Source organism: Terrapene carolina, unplaced genomic scaffold, assembly GCF_002925995.2.
Source record: "Terrapene carolina triunguis isolate 2854851 unplaced genomic scaffold, T_m_triunguis-2.0 Scaffold66, whole genome shotgun sequence".
Classification (NCBI taxonomy): Eukaryota; Metazoa; Chordata; order Testudines; family Emydidae; genus Terrapene; species Terrapene triunguis.
The window spans coordinates 68,730,217-68,743,478 of record NW_020664417.1 but is presented as its reverse complement, the minus strand read 5'-3'; positions in this window follow the sequence as shown (position 1 = coordinate 68,743,478).

Sequence of the window (13,262 nt, the reverse complement as noted above, 5' to 3'; positions counted from 1 at the left end):
AAATTAAGGATATTTTCAAAACTCTTTCCTCTTGTTCTAGTTGAATATGGAAATGAGCTTTGGACAAAAAAGAAATGCAACAGTTTTAGTAGTGTTACATTTTTCTTTATCTATTGGTTATTTTAACTTTTCCAGAGGCTATTACTAGGTGATGTTATTACATTTGATTTCCATGGATCCTTATTGTAAACTGGAAAATTAATGAAAATGAAAGGAAAGACCAAAGAACTTTGCTTCACTTATCTCAGATTAAGACTCTTCTGTTATTTAAAATAAATTATATTTCTTTCCTGCTGCACACTTGTTTTTTTTTATTACAAATAACAGCTGAGCTGTTATTTACTTCGATTCTATTACAGAGCTTAGCTCCATTTCTTGTATGAAAAAGCCTTAGAGGAATGGGGTATCAGCTCTACTATGAGCTATTAAAACTTACATTTTTTTCTGGGCTGCAGTAACAGCCTTTATTTACTCTATTCCTACTTCTTTGCATATATAAATATTATTATATTTGGCATTATATGGGCACAATTTTCCACCTTTTCCCAATAAACTGCTAAACTAGGGAATTTTTTGCCCTGCACTGGCTGCTATGTATTGCTGTAACACCCCAAGGGAAGTAATGAAGGCATTCTATATCAAAGAGAAAACCAGAGGCAGAATGTATTCTGAAGACCCCCTGTATAGGGTGGGATGAGTGATAGGTGGCACTGCTACATTTCTTTAAGAGGTACCTCTCTATACTCCTCTCCACGTGGTTGTTCAGCTTAAACTAATGTCTACTCTTTGTCCTTTTCAACCACTGTGTGCCCCAGCAAGGAGTAATCAGGAAAGAGCCTTTATGAGTTCCTGAAACCAGGAGTTAGGGACTGCCTAACTTTTATGCAAGTATGGCAAACACATGAGAGGTAACTTTAACTACATAAGCAGTCCCAATGAAGCCAATAGGACTACATGTCCTTAAAGTTGGGCACATGCCTTTGCAGAAATGAGACCCAAGATTGTGTCTAATCCCTTTGAACCCGTCAGATATATTTAAGTCAAGCACAAGTTATTGGGATCAATACAGGGCTAACGGGGTGAAATCCTATGGCCTGTGTTATACAGGAGATCAGACTAGATGAACGAATATCCCCTTCTGGCTTTAAAATCTTTGTGTCAATGAAAGGTAGGGGAGGAAAGGCTCTTTGTACCTTCTTCCCCCTTACTGTACAAGAACATGGGCTGAGATGTTTAAAATTGTGTATACATTTTAAAATTTGTTTTCTTTGAAATTATGAAATTATAAGATAGTTGACTGTTTCTGAGTGGTTTGGTACCTTTATGCTTTAAGACTTTGAATTTTAAAAAAATGTTTGTTTTTTCCCACTGAAAATTTTTACCATGTTTCTTTGAAATATGACAATTTGACAAAGAGATAACATGTTAGACACAACTGTAAATGCAGAGGCTTACAAAAATGGCCCCTGCAGTGATTACTCAAAGCAGCCACCCCAATATACTCCACCAAATGAGCAGTAACAATCTCTATATACATCACTATAAACCCTGCAGCTACTTTAAGAGAAAAAGTAAATGTCTACCACAGATAATTCATGCTGAAGGATAGCAGATGTGACAAGTGGGTAATACTGTACATAAAATGCCTAACCAGTGATCACTTTTATTAATCTTAAAAAAAAAAAAAAAAAATAGCTGAAAGCTCATTTCTGTTCTTTGTTTTAAGAATGTAAGTATATGTGCCCCCATATGCTATAAAGGCAGTACAATGTGGAACACTAAGTGTACTATTCTCACTGACATTGTTGTAGCAAATCTTGCTTCCTTGGGACAGGCAAGAGGTCATCGACTTCAATGAGACTATTCACTTATGCAAGAGGGGCAAAATTTGGCTTTCTACTTGAATCTAGTTGTAGGTAGGTTCTCCAAAGCTTTTAAATATAGTCAGTCAAATATAGTCAATAACACTTCTCTACGGAATGCCTGTTTACTGATCTCTGCTTGGATTTTTGTCTACCACTTTTCTTGTTTTGGCTGTTCTGTCCATAACAGCTGTAGTTATTTCTTGATCAGTCATCACACAGATCAGCCCAGTAATAGTGATTTATATTACATGTGAAGTCTTTAGCTGAAATTGCAGGCTCCAAACAGTTTTGCCAAATGCTACTTTGTGTACAATACTCCTAAAAATGGGAAAAAAGTGTTTATAATGGGATGTATAAGGCAACCATAATATGGCGGTCACCGCCACTGCCCATATAATTCATTTAATCTTTTTTTCAGTATTTCTCACATTTTGTATGAACAATATCCATTAATATTCTTTGTTTTCATTGATTTCCCTGGTAACGGATTATTTTATTAAAGGCATATGGTAGATGTGTCTAGATGCCAAAAAAGTTGGGGCCCAGCTGTGTGAGTTGTTGTACACAATGACATTTCCTGCTCCCAAAAGCTAACTGTTTATAGCCAAGACAACAGATGAGTGAGTGGGTTGGGGAAGGGGACAGAAAGACACAGGATGTGTGCAGTCCTTAGAAAATCAGAACACTAATCAGGATGCAGTGGATTGGCTGTGTTATGGAAGAAGTGTTGAGTTATAAGGGAGAAGACTTGAAGGTGGTGGTGCCTTTATGGATTTTGAGGGCTTTTCCCATGTAGGGAAGTGTGTGTCTGTATGTCTATCTATCTGTCTCCACATAGGCACACAAAATACTCCATGGTAAAGTGAGGGATAAACGATTTGTGTTTATTTTATTCCTCATGTGTTGAGAAGCCATGGGTGAGTTTGCTGGTGATTTCAAATTAATAGCAATAAAAACTGCATATCTGTGTCACCTCCTTTAAAGAAAATCTATTTCAGAAATGCTTTACAAAGTTTTAGAAATTTTCTTGGGACCTTCCTCCCCCCCCCCCTTTTTATTTATTTTTTTAAATTTCACCAACTCTAATTCCAGGCTTCCTTATACTGTGAGTCCAAGTGTACTAGGAAATATTGCATCACCTGCTTCTTGATATATATATATGCTGTGAATTTGCCATGTGCACATTTCTTACATATTTGACTGTTCATTTTTATAATTTGTTCTACAAGTGCAATGAGTTCACAGTGTCCTTTTAATTCACACAGCTTTGTCCTTCGGTTTTTTAAAATAATGTTGTAAAAGGAGGATAAAGTTTCATCCTTCATTTCAATTTTTGAAGCTTTTGTTGGCTTGTGTCACAACTATAATGTTACTTGAATATAGGCAGGTTATATTTACCTATAAATATGACAGTATTTTTGACAGTTCATTCATTTCAATGGACTATCTTTTCTCAGTTGAATATAGGCAATTGAAATAATAATAATTTCTAGATTGATTTTTTAAAACAGGCGTCTTTTTATATGCTTATTAGCGATCTTTGAAGAAGAATACACACCACGTTGGGCTTTAAAAAAAATGACAATATTTATCAAGCCACAAAAGAGCTTATGTAGCTTTGTGATTGTGGACAGGGAAGAATAAGAGAAAAGGCAAAGTTAGCGAAAAAAAGCTTTAAAGTAAGCAAAAATTACATGTCAGTCAGAGACATTAAAGCTGGCTGTTTTTAAACTCCAACTGCTAAGCCCTGGGCATGAAACAAGAAACTGATGAGGTAGGCTGAATGGAATGCACACGAATGCTAGTGTTTAGTATCTTTTCTAAAGATAAAAATACAACTGCTTTCTTTTAAAAAAAAAAAAAAGAGAGAGAAAGGTTTCAAATGAAATAAAAGAAGCCATCATATGGCACAGCGTGAACCAAAAATATGCTGAAATCCACACACGCAAAAGGAGAAATATGTCTAAAATCAGATATTCCCTTTTTTTTGCAAACACTTCTTACTGTGTTTTAAGGGAGACTCAGCTTTAACATCTGCCTCTACATGGAGTGCAGAAATACACTTTCTTTTATTGAATAAAAACTCATGGGGTGGTGGTGGGGGGAGACTTATGCTGACTTGGTGGTATTCTAATGAAGCAGGTTTGCCATTCTGCAGTACAGCATATTAAAGGTCAGAGGATTGAATTCCTGCTTGCTGAGTGTCAGATATGATGAGTCTTGGATCTCGCTGAATAGTTCTGCGGCAGTGTATTGTACAAATAATTATCCCATCTACACAAAATTAATTTTATTGCCTTAGTCTGTGGTGTTATATTTATTTTTATATAACAATGTATTAGATTTTAATGGCTCCAAAATAGCCAGTTCAGTCTTTTATTTCTACTTTATTCTTCTGTGAGTTGAATTAGTGCTTGTAAAAGTGAGAGAATAATTGTACTGACTAGACACATAGGTACAGAGGAGATATGTGTTCCCCTCTAAAGGTAAAAAGTAAGGAAGAAGAAAAATTACCAACACCCTCTATGGCTCTTTCTGGACTATACATTCCATCACATGCTCCCCTTAGATTAGTGGTACCAGCAGCACTGGGAAGCAGCATGAGACACAGTCTCCAAAATTCAGTTTAGGCTGAGATTCATGAGAAACCACACAGGAGAACCTGTGGATCTCTGCCCCAACATATTAGTCCTTCCCACTTCTGTATTCTTCCCAAGACCCTTCCCCAGGTCCACCTAGCTTCGTGATTGATGCAGTTGCTGTGCTGCCATTAGCCTGTGCTCTTTAGCTCCTCTTATGGGAGGTAATGGAGCTCACAGCAGAAGTCAGTGCTGCTTTAGCAGTCAAAATCTGCTGCTTTTTCTGGTAGTCTGCCAGTTTTAAAGGGAAACATGCCATCTATGGCTGTTTCCTTATCTCTGCCCCCCTTGTCTACACCTTCATATCTAGCTCCACTCAGGTTATGAACATAAAACATTAGTACTGATTTATCAGAAAAACAACACACTTTGAAATGGTCCAGACCCATAAAGCTGTGCCCTTGGCCAACTTATGTCACTGAGTGATCTTATTACTGTTACCTTGGTCCTCCCTCACCTTTCCCTCCTATTGTTTGTTGCTTTGCCATGAAGAGAAGTGTCTGTACCTTCCCATGTGTTTGACAGTGCCTAGTACAATGGGGTCTTTAGACTCCACATTAATGAAAACAAACAATCAAAGTGCCCATTTATAGGGTGCAGTTTCTGATAATGCAGTGCAGCCTCTCTTTTTCCACGCTCCCACTCCACTCCATTTCCATAGAAATTTGGTAGCTTTCCTCCCACCCATCCTCACCATTCTCTTTCCTTCACCATACCTCATATGTACATAGAGCCTTTAGTTCTTCATCTTCTTCTCCTGCCCAACATCTACCATCCTTTCCCATACTCCCTCTGTAGATGTTACTCTATCTTCTCTTTTTTCCTTCTAATACTCCATACTGGTACTTTAAAAGGCAACAAACCTTCCAGTATAATGCCATAATCCTAAAGGTAGGGACAAAGAGGTAGGAGAGAACATTTTAATCAAAAGGAAATTAGGAAGAAACTAAAAAACTAACGGTCAGCAGAGTGACCATTAACAGTTCAATGGAATATTTAAAATAGATACCTTGCCCATGCTTTTATTTTAGCTTTTGGCCAAACATTTTCTATGAAAGTCCTGTCATTCTGTCCAAACCATACTTCAAGCATGAAAATTAGTTGCTTACAAATTAAAAGAGTTGGCTATAAAAACCATTTCTCTTTCCAACAATAACTATAGAAACTCTCTTCAATGCCATCTGTAGTGAAGGTGTTTATTTGTAAGGACATTAAAAGAAAGAACCATTTTTGTATAGAAAGAAATTAAATATTGTATTTTATGGACCAGGTGTCCTGCACTTTGAGTCCTCTTGTGTGCATGTGGTAATATAAATTAGAATCTGGAACAGATCAAGGATGATACATTAATGATTAGTTATAACCAGAAACAGATTTTATAGGTGGTATGCCCTGAATGTGAACAAATAAATCATCACAAAATTAGTTCTAGAATGCTTTCCCTTTCATATAAGGAGAAAACAATATTTTCACAATAATATTAATTAGCCAAATCCTGAATCCCTAGTCAATTTTTACTCAATCAACTTGAGTAAGGACCACATAATTAGACCAGATAATAAAATAAAATAATAATAATAAAGAACAAATAACTATCTAAGTGAGATAAAATATAGACTAGAGTAGAGTGCTTGCTATACCACCAACTGTTCACCTTATACCTTTTGAACTGAACACTCATAGTACAAATTGGGGAATGAGATATTTCAGACAAATGTAAAATACAAACACAGAAGTTACCCAAGTATCTTGGAATAACTGCTATAAGTTTTGTTCTTCAGTACACTGAAAAGAACTACCACTGCAAGATAATCAATATTTTTTTATAAAAGAGAATGGAGTGAAAAAAAAAAAAAATCGTAAGTCCCTAAAGTTGTCCTTTATGCCAAAAATAAATACTTTTATCTACGTGAAAGAAATAGAAAAATAAACAAAGCATTCAAAGTTCCAACTCTCACATCCTTCCATGATATGACATAAACAATAAAATTCAAAGTCTGTGTGAAATAAAATGTCTAGGTTCCATATCCCATGTACAGTGTTCCTGTGTCTAGGTTCCATAATGGCAAAATAATATTGACATTGTGCTTGGACTGATGTACTTCTCTAAATTAGTGACATGAAGTACCATAAACCTCAATAAAAATGTGACTATAGTAAAATTGTATAAACATAATTTAATATGTCAGACACCATTAAAAAATAATCAACGTTTGCCAGCAATTGGGATTGGCATCTGAGGTATCACAAGTGCATTATATATAGACAGGAAAATGGTGATCTCTGATACCAGCTGGGAACTGCTGGCAAATGTTTATTGTTAAATGTCAAGCACAGTATTCAAACATTTTGCCTAGTTTTGATGTGCTATCAAGCCTTTGTTTCCAGTGGGAAAAAAGGCACTGCAGAAATATGACATATAGTAATTTCATGGAGGGCATAAAATTCACCTGTGTCATTAGTGGAATGCAGGAAAACAGTTTCTATGAATTGTAGTTCATGCAGGGTTGTATCCTTCTGGGGTTTATTTTTCACAAACATTTGAAAAATCACATTTAATCTAAAAAATGTTAGCTGGAAAGCAAATTTCAAATGTACACAGGTGAACAATGAGTACTAATGCTAAGTTTTAAATACACATATTGAATATTCAGGCCAGAAATGCTTGTACACTCATCCATTTATGAAACAGAAATGATACCATGTGGTTTATCTGACCAATTACAACTAAAACCACAGCTCAAGTAGCAAATAGCTAATATATTGCAGTGAACTGTTTGTAAGTAAACCATAAAGGAAATAGTCTGAAAAAAACGTTCACTGAATTACTTTAAATGACGAATACATTTGAGGAAGTCTTGATCTGCATGTAGATATTCAGTGAGCACCAAAAGAGGCTAAATTTTTTGGATAAGTTATTCATTGTGAAAGGTATATTTGGCTGAAGTTGACAGTATGCAGTGTTGTTGTAGCCATACTGGTCCCAGGATATTAGAGAGACAAGGTGGGTGAGGTAATTGCTTTTATTGGACCAACTTCTGTTGGTGAGAGAGCTAAGCTTTCAAACTTACACAGACTTGAAAAAAGAGCTCTATCACAGCTTGAAAGCTTGTCTCTCTCACCAACAGATTTTGGTCCAATAAAAGATTTTACCTCACGCACCTTGTCTCTGTAGCTGATAGTGTAATTTAATGCATCCACCCCGATATTACTCAAACACATATTGCCATTATTAACTATTTATAATAAAATTTATATTGAGGTAGGATAGAATTTTCAAAATTGCCTTACTTCTCTTTTCAAAAGTGACCTAGACACTTACAACTAGATGCACAAGATGACTTAGAGCCCATCTTGCAACAGTTAACTTTTAGACACCCTGCTGCCTACTGGAATCCACAGCCCTGAGTTAAGCACCTAGGCTCTCTAGACAATGCATGAAAAGAGTTAGGTGTCCAAGAATGGGACCCGTAAAAGCCAGCAGGGAGACAGTAGGAAATGCTGAGGAGCGAGGCCTAAAGCCTCACCCCCTCAAAAGGACTTAACCATCTAACCCAAGCTGTAGGAATGTGACTCCTTCTGCTCAGGATCCACAGCTGTGAACCCTCTCCTGGAGTTAGGCACCTCAGCCCTTTCTAACCAAAAAACAAAGAGACGGTGGTGCTGCCATCCCTCTTATAACTTTTTGCCCATATCTATGGGCTATGGTTTATTGTGAGGTGGTTCTTTTCCCAATCTCTTCTGTTGACTCCGATATGTTTTGTAGAAATAAATAAATAAATAGTCATTGTTCCAGAGAGAGAGAGAGAGAGAGAGAGAGAGTAAAACCCAGTGATTAGGGCATCCCTGAGAGGTAGAAGACTCAAATCAAGTCCCTATGGCACATCAGAATCATTTGAACCTGGGTTTTCCACATCTTGCACGAGTGCTCTAACCATTGGGCTGAAGCTTATCGGGGAAAGGTACCACAATCAGTTCCTTCATTTGTGTTTTGGGCAAGGCCTGAACCTATAGGCATGCTCTGAGCATACCTACCAGATTAGGCCCTGCTGACAAGACTCCCAGTCTGAGTATCCCACTGGGGCTTAGGTGTCAGGATTTAGGCAACTGTGCTCATGCTCAGCACCAAAATTTAGGCACCTCCAGGGTTAGGCAGCTGCTGAGTGGGGGTTTTGAGGCTCTTTGGGCTTAGGCATCTAAAGAATCAGCTAGGCACCTAAATCCCTTTGTGGATCTAGCCCTTAGGAGCCTAAGTCCCACTGAAAGTTAATCCATTGGTGTCTACCTTCCTAAGTTCATTTTGAATACGGGACTCAGGCACTTTTAAAATTTTTACCCATAATGCTCGAGACTTCAGCTTGTTTGGGGGCCCGTATTGCAAGGCACTGGAAAAAATGTATAGATACATGACAGTCCCTGCCACAAAGCACTTACCATCTTAAAAAGACAAGACATAATATTAGGCGGTTGAGAGAAACATACAGGCCTGGATGAAGTGTGGGGGAAAATGACGAAAAATAAATATCACAAAGTAATGACCAAATTTGGCACAGCATGTAGTACATAGATAGGGCAAGTTTCTTTTGCAATTATTTGTCCTATAAAAATGTAGAGACAATGACTCAACCAAATAATCTTGGTTACGATTGTCAAAGTGACCCCGAATGTTTCAATTTAGCTTTCAAGGTACACAAACCAACCAACCCTGTCATGAGATAAAATCCATTCTTTCCCAACCACATCAGAGACAACTAGATTTAACTTTGTACACTTCCGGAAAAGGGAGATTATGAACAACAACAGCAAAAAAATTAGTCAATCAATCACTAGAGACTTCTGGAGGAAAAGAATGTCCCCCCTCCTTCTTTTTTTCCTTTTAACACTCAGATTACTTGTGTATTTCATCACCAGTTTCTTTTTACTTGTCTCTAGAAGAAAATACATATTGCACAGCTTTTTGTTTGTTTGTTTTTGATAACACTTTCACTTAAGAGTCAGCAACAAAGCACAATGAAACAAAATTATCTGACGGTGTGTCTGCTTGTCTAGCCATCTGTCACGAGAGAAAAGTATGCTGTGGAGGAAGGGAAAGGTACAATATTTTTATCATAATAATATGCTGTATTTCTGCCTGTATATTAATTGGTTATTTCATATAATTTTTCTACTCTCTTTTTCTATCATTTTAACATCAGAGCGGGGCATAGTACATAGCTCTCAAATGAGATGTCTTTTTCTTTAAAAATCTTTCCCGCTGCAATTATTAATCTTTTCCCTCTCTCTTTTTCAGTTTCACCTGTTCTCTCTGTGTTTCTCATTGCATGGTCCTAGCGGCTGGTAATTCCAAGTACATATAATTTCCTTTACTGTAATTGTTTATTTGATTACTTCATATTAGAAGTGCTGCTGGTTTTCTCTTTTGCTGTTTCCTGTCAATTAAGAAACTTACTTTAGGAAAGCACATAAACCCAAATATAATGAACTACTCTTCTAATTCCAAGATTAGCAGGTGGGGTGGAGGTGGAGACATTCCTGAATTTTCTTTGGGAGTTCTCACCTACTATGTACTTTGCCCTACCTTTCATTTAGGAGACACAATCTGTGCTACTGAGCAGTAAATAAATCAGCCATTTTAAAGTGTGTTTTACACAGATTCACTATGACCATCGTTATCATAAGGATGCTGTACTGCAGTGTAGTGATACGGTATCATAGGTGATGTGTGTATGTGATTGTAACATTTAACACAATGAATCAGAAAGTTTCTTGATTGTTGTACAATTCTGCCACCATTTAGATCAGTGTGTCCCAAAATGTGTCATATACATCCTCTAAAAACCTGAAGGATTCCTTGGGGACATGAAGGAGGGAGACGGTGCAGACAGATTTCAATTACTCTCCAGTTTTAGCTTTTATCTATTTTTAAAAATACATTTCTAGCAATTATTGTTGGAAAGAAAACCTTCAAATCATGCAGTAAGTGTAACCAATGCAAAGATGTGTGTCTGACTTTGCAGAGCAGTGGAAAGAATAGCTCTGAGAGATACATACTCCCCCATTCATTTCAGTGATACCAGTGACGATGTTACAGCTTTCAACATTGCTAACTATTTTACTGCTCATCAAAGCATGTAAGAAAGAGGAAATATCATACTCTGAGATCTACATTAATGTTTCCCAAAGTGTATCGACATGGGGGCAAAAATACATATGTGTAGGCCTTCAATAACACATGGTGGGTGTGATGGGGGAAGGGGAGTGTAAGACAGGGAAGCCTGGACCCCACTCTTTCACTCTTTCACTCAGTGCCAGGGAGAGGAGAAGCCTGGAGGTGTGTGTGGGGGGGGGGGGGGGGGGGGAGAGCAGGCTGGGTTGGGCAGAGCCACATCATTTTGGGGACTCTGGGGGAGGGCTGCTTTCCTTCCACACCAGGAGCTGCTGCCAGCTGTGTACCAGCAGCAGCTGGGGCATCAAGCAGGGAGAAAGGCAGGTAGCTGCTCTGCATGCACAAGGCAGGGAAATTGGGACACCATGGCACCACAGCTGCCCTGACCGCACTGCTTCCTGAGCCTGCCATGTGTCTCCGAGGCCAGAGCAAGTGCCTGCCCTGTGGCCCTCTGCAATCCCGCTGCTGCGAGAGCTCCTTATGTGCCCTGGACTCCTTGGTGCACTCCCACAAACCCAAACTTCAGTCCCCGTCCCCCCCCACCACCACATTCAAGGCAAACTTCTGCCACCTTTGCTATCACATCAACACCCTTGCTCACAAAGATGAACATTTTAGTTTTAAAGGCACAGGAAGTTGGCTAGTTATAAGTACAACAATATTCCTCCCTGTAGTCATGAAAATGCACAAACTGAGAGTCCTTTGCTCTAACATCAGTTCTTTGTGAGTTAATACAGAGTACATCTACACTGCAAAAAATATCCTGTGGCAGCGAATCTCAGAGCCTCTGTCAACGGACTCAGGCTCACACTGCATGGCTAGTGGCTAAAGATATTCCCGCTTGTGCAGGACCTAGGCTCTGAGACCCTCCCTCCTTGCCGAGGGGACAAAAACTCCACATTACCTGTGGATTAACACTTTTCACAAAGCGATCTCTCTATATCTGACCTATCAGTCCTCATCCTCACAGGAAATCTGCACAACACTTTCATAAGATGAGCCTGGGATTTTAAATTCATAACTTTGCTAGACGCTAAAAATTATGGACTGAATAGCGACACTTGATTTATGGCTTATTAAAACAATCTGTAACCCACAAACAATCGCCTCAGCATTTCCTTCCTATGACTGGAGGAGTGTTAATAGGCCACTTCATTTTGAATGATACCTTGAAATATGTGTTAACTACTTATGCTAAACAATCTGTTCCACCTTGTATTTATCTCTGACACTCTCAGTGCATTTCCCAGACTGAAGAAGAGCTCTGTGTATCTCAAAAACTTGTCTCTCTCACCAACAGAAATTGGTCTAATAAAAGATATTACCTCACACATCTTGTCTCTCTAACATCCCGGCACCGACATCACTCCAACAACACCGCATATAAAAATTGAGAAGCATTTTGTATCAAAATGTTTAACAGCCTAGAAATGGGCTGGTTTCTAAGGATTTTGGTGGTCTCTAGGGAGTACTGTCCCATGTGGAGCAGCAATTTCTGGTCATTGGAACGTGGAACTAACACACCCAGGTTGAAAAAATCTAGTTTGGCATGATTACTTATGTATTTTGCCTCTGCTCTTACTGGGAACCTACTTCTTCCTCAGCAGCTTTCCTGTTACCCCCCTACCTTTCGCAGTAATCGGTTCCTGGCACTTTTAAGCCTCAGAGTCAGGAGCAAGAAGGTTTAATGCATCATTAAGACAGGGGCATGGAAGAATTAGTTCACTGCTTATAGAATACACAGCAAGGAAGAGTGGGGACAAAATCAGAAAGACAGTGGGTATAGAGTGTGATCCTCTTTGTCATCACTGGGTGACCGCAGTGGCCTAAGGAGGTGAAATGGTTCTTGTCCAACTTGCTCTGAGGAGATGGGCAGGAGAGAAATAGTGAGATGGGAGAAAGCTAGCTCTTGGCCCTCTTATCTTTCTGCAACTCCCTTCACTGCTATTGATCAGCTTGGAACAGAATGCACAGCTAGTCTTCCCTTCTGCCTGTTTGTTTCTCTCATCCACCACTTATGTCTTGTCTTTTAGATTGTAAGGTCTTTAGAGCAGGAACTGTCATTTGCAGTATATTTCTGAAATAACTAGCACAATAGGGTCTGACACGTTTGAGGCACCTATGTGGTTTTATAGGTTTATAAAGGTGACCTACAGTGAACTATACAGGACCTGATTCTGAACTGATTTACACCACCATACTATCAGAATCAGGCATATAGTTTCCTACAGGACTGTTATGGCGCCAAACCCTGCAGTTCCTCAGCACCTTTACTCCCATCAACTTCAGTGAGAGTCGAGGGTGTTCAACACCTTGCGGGATCAATCACGTAACCCCCAAGACCTCACCATATATAATTCATACACATTATATGTCCCACTAACCTGTGGGAAGAGAAATATAGCCATCTTCAACTCACTGCTGAATGACAATATTTCTGTACTGTATGAATCCTGTTTTGAACAATACATGAATGCTTCATTATAATAGCTATATCATATTAATATTCTGCAATGTTCATGAATTATGTTAGCAATGTTCTTCTCTATTAGTAAACATAAATTTATTAGTATGCTAGCATAACGAGTAATA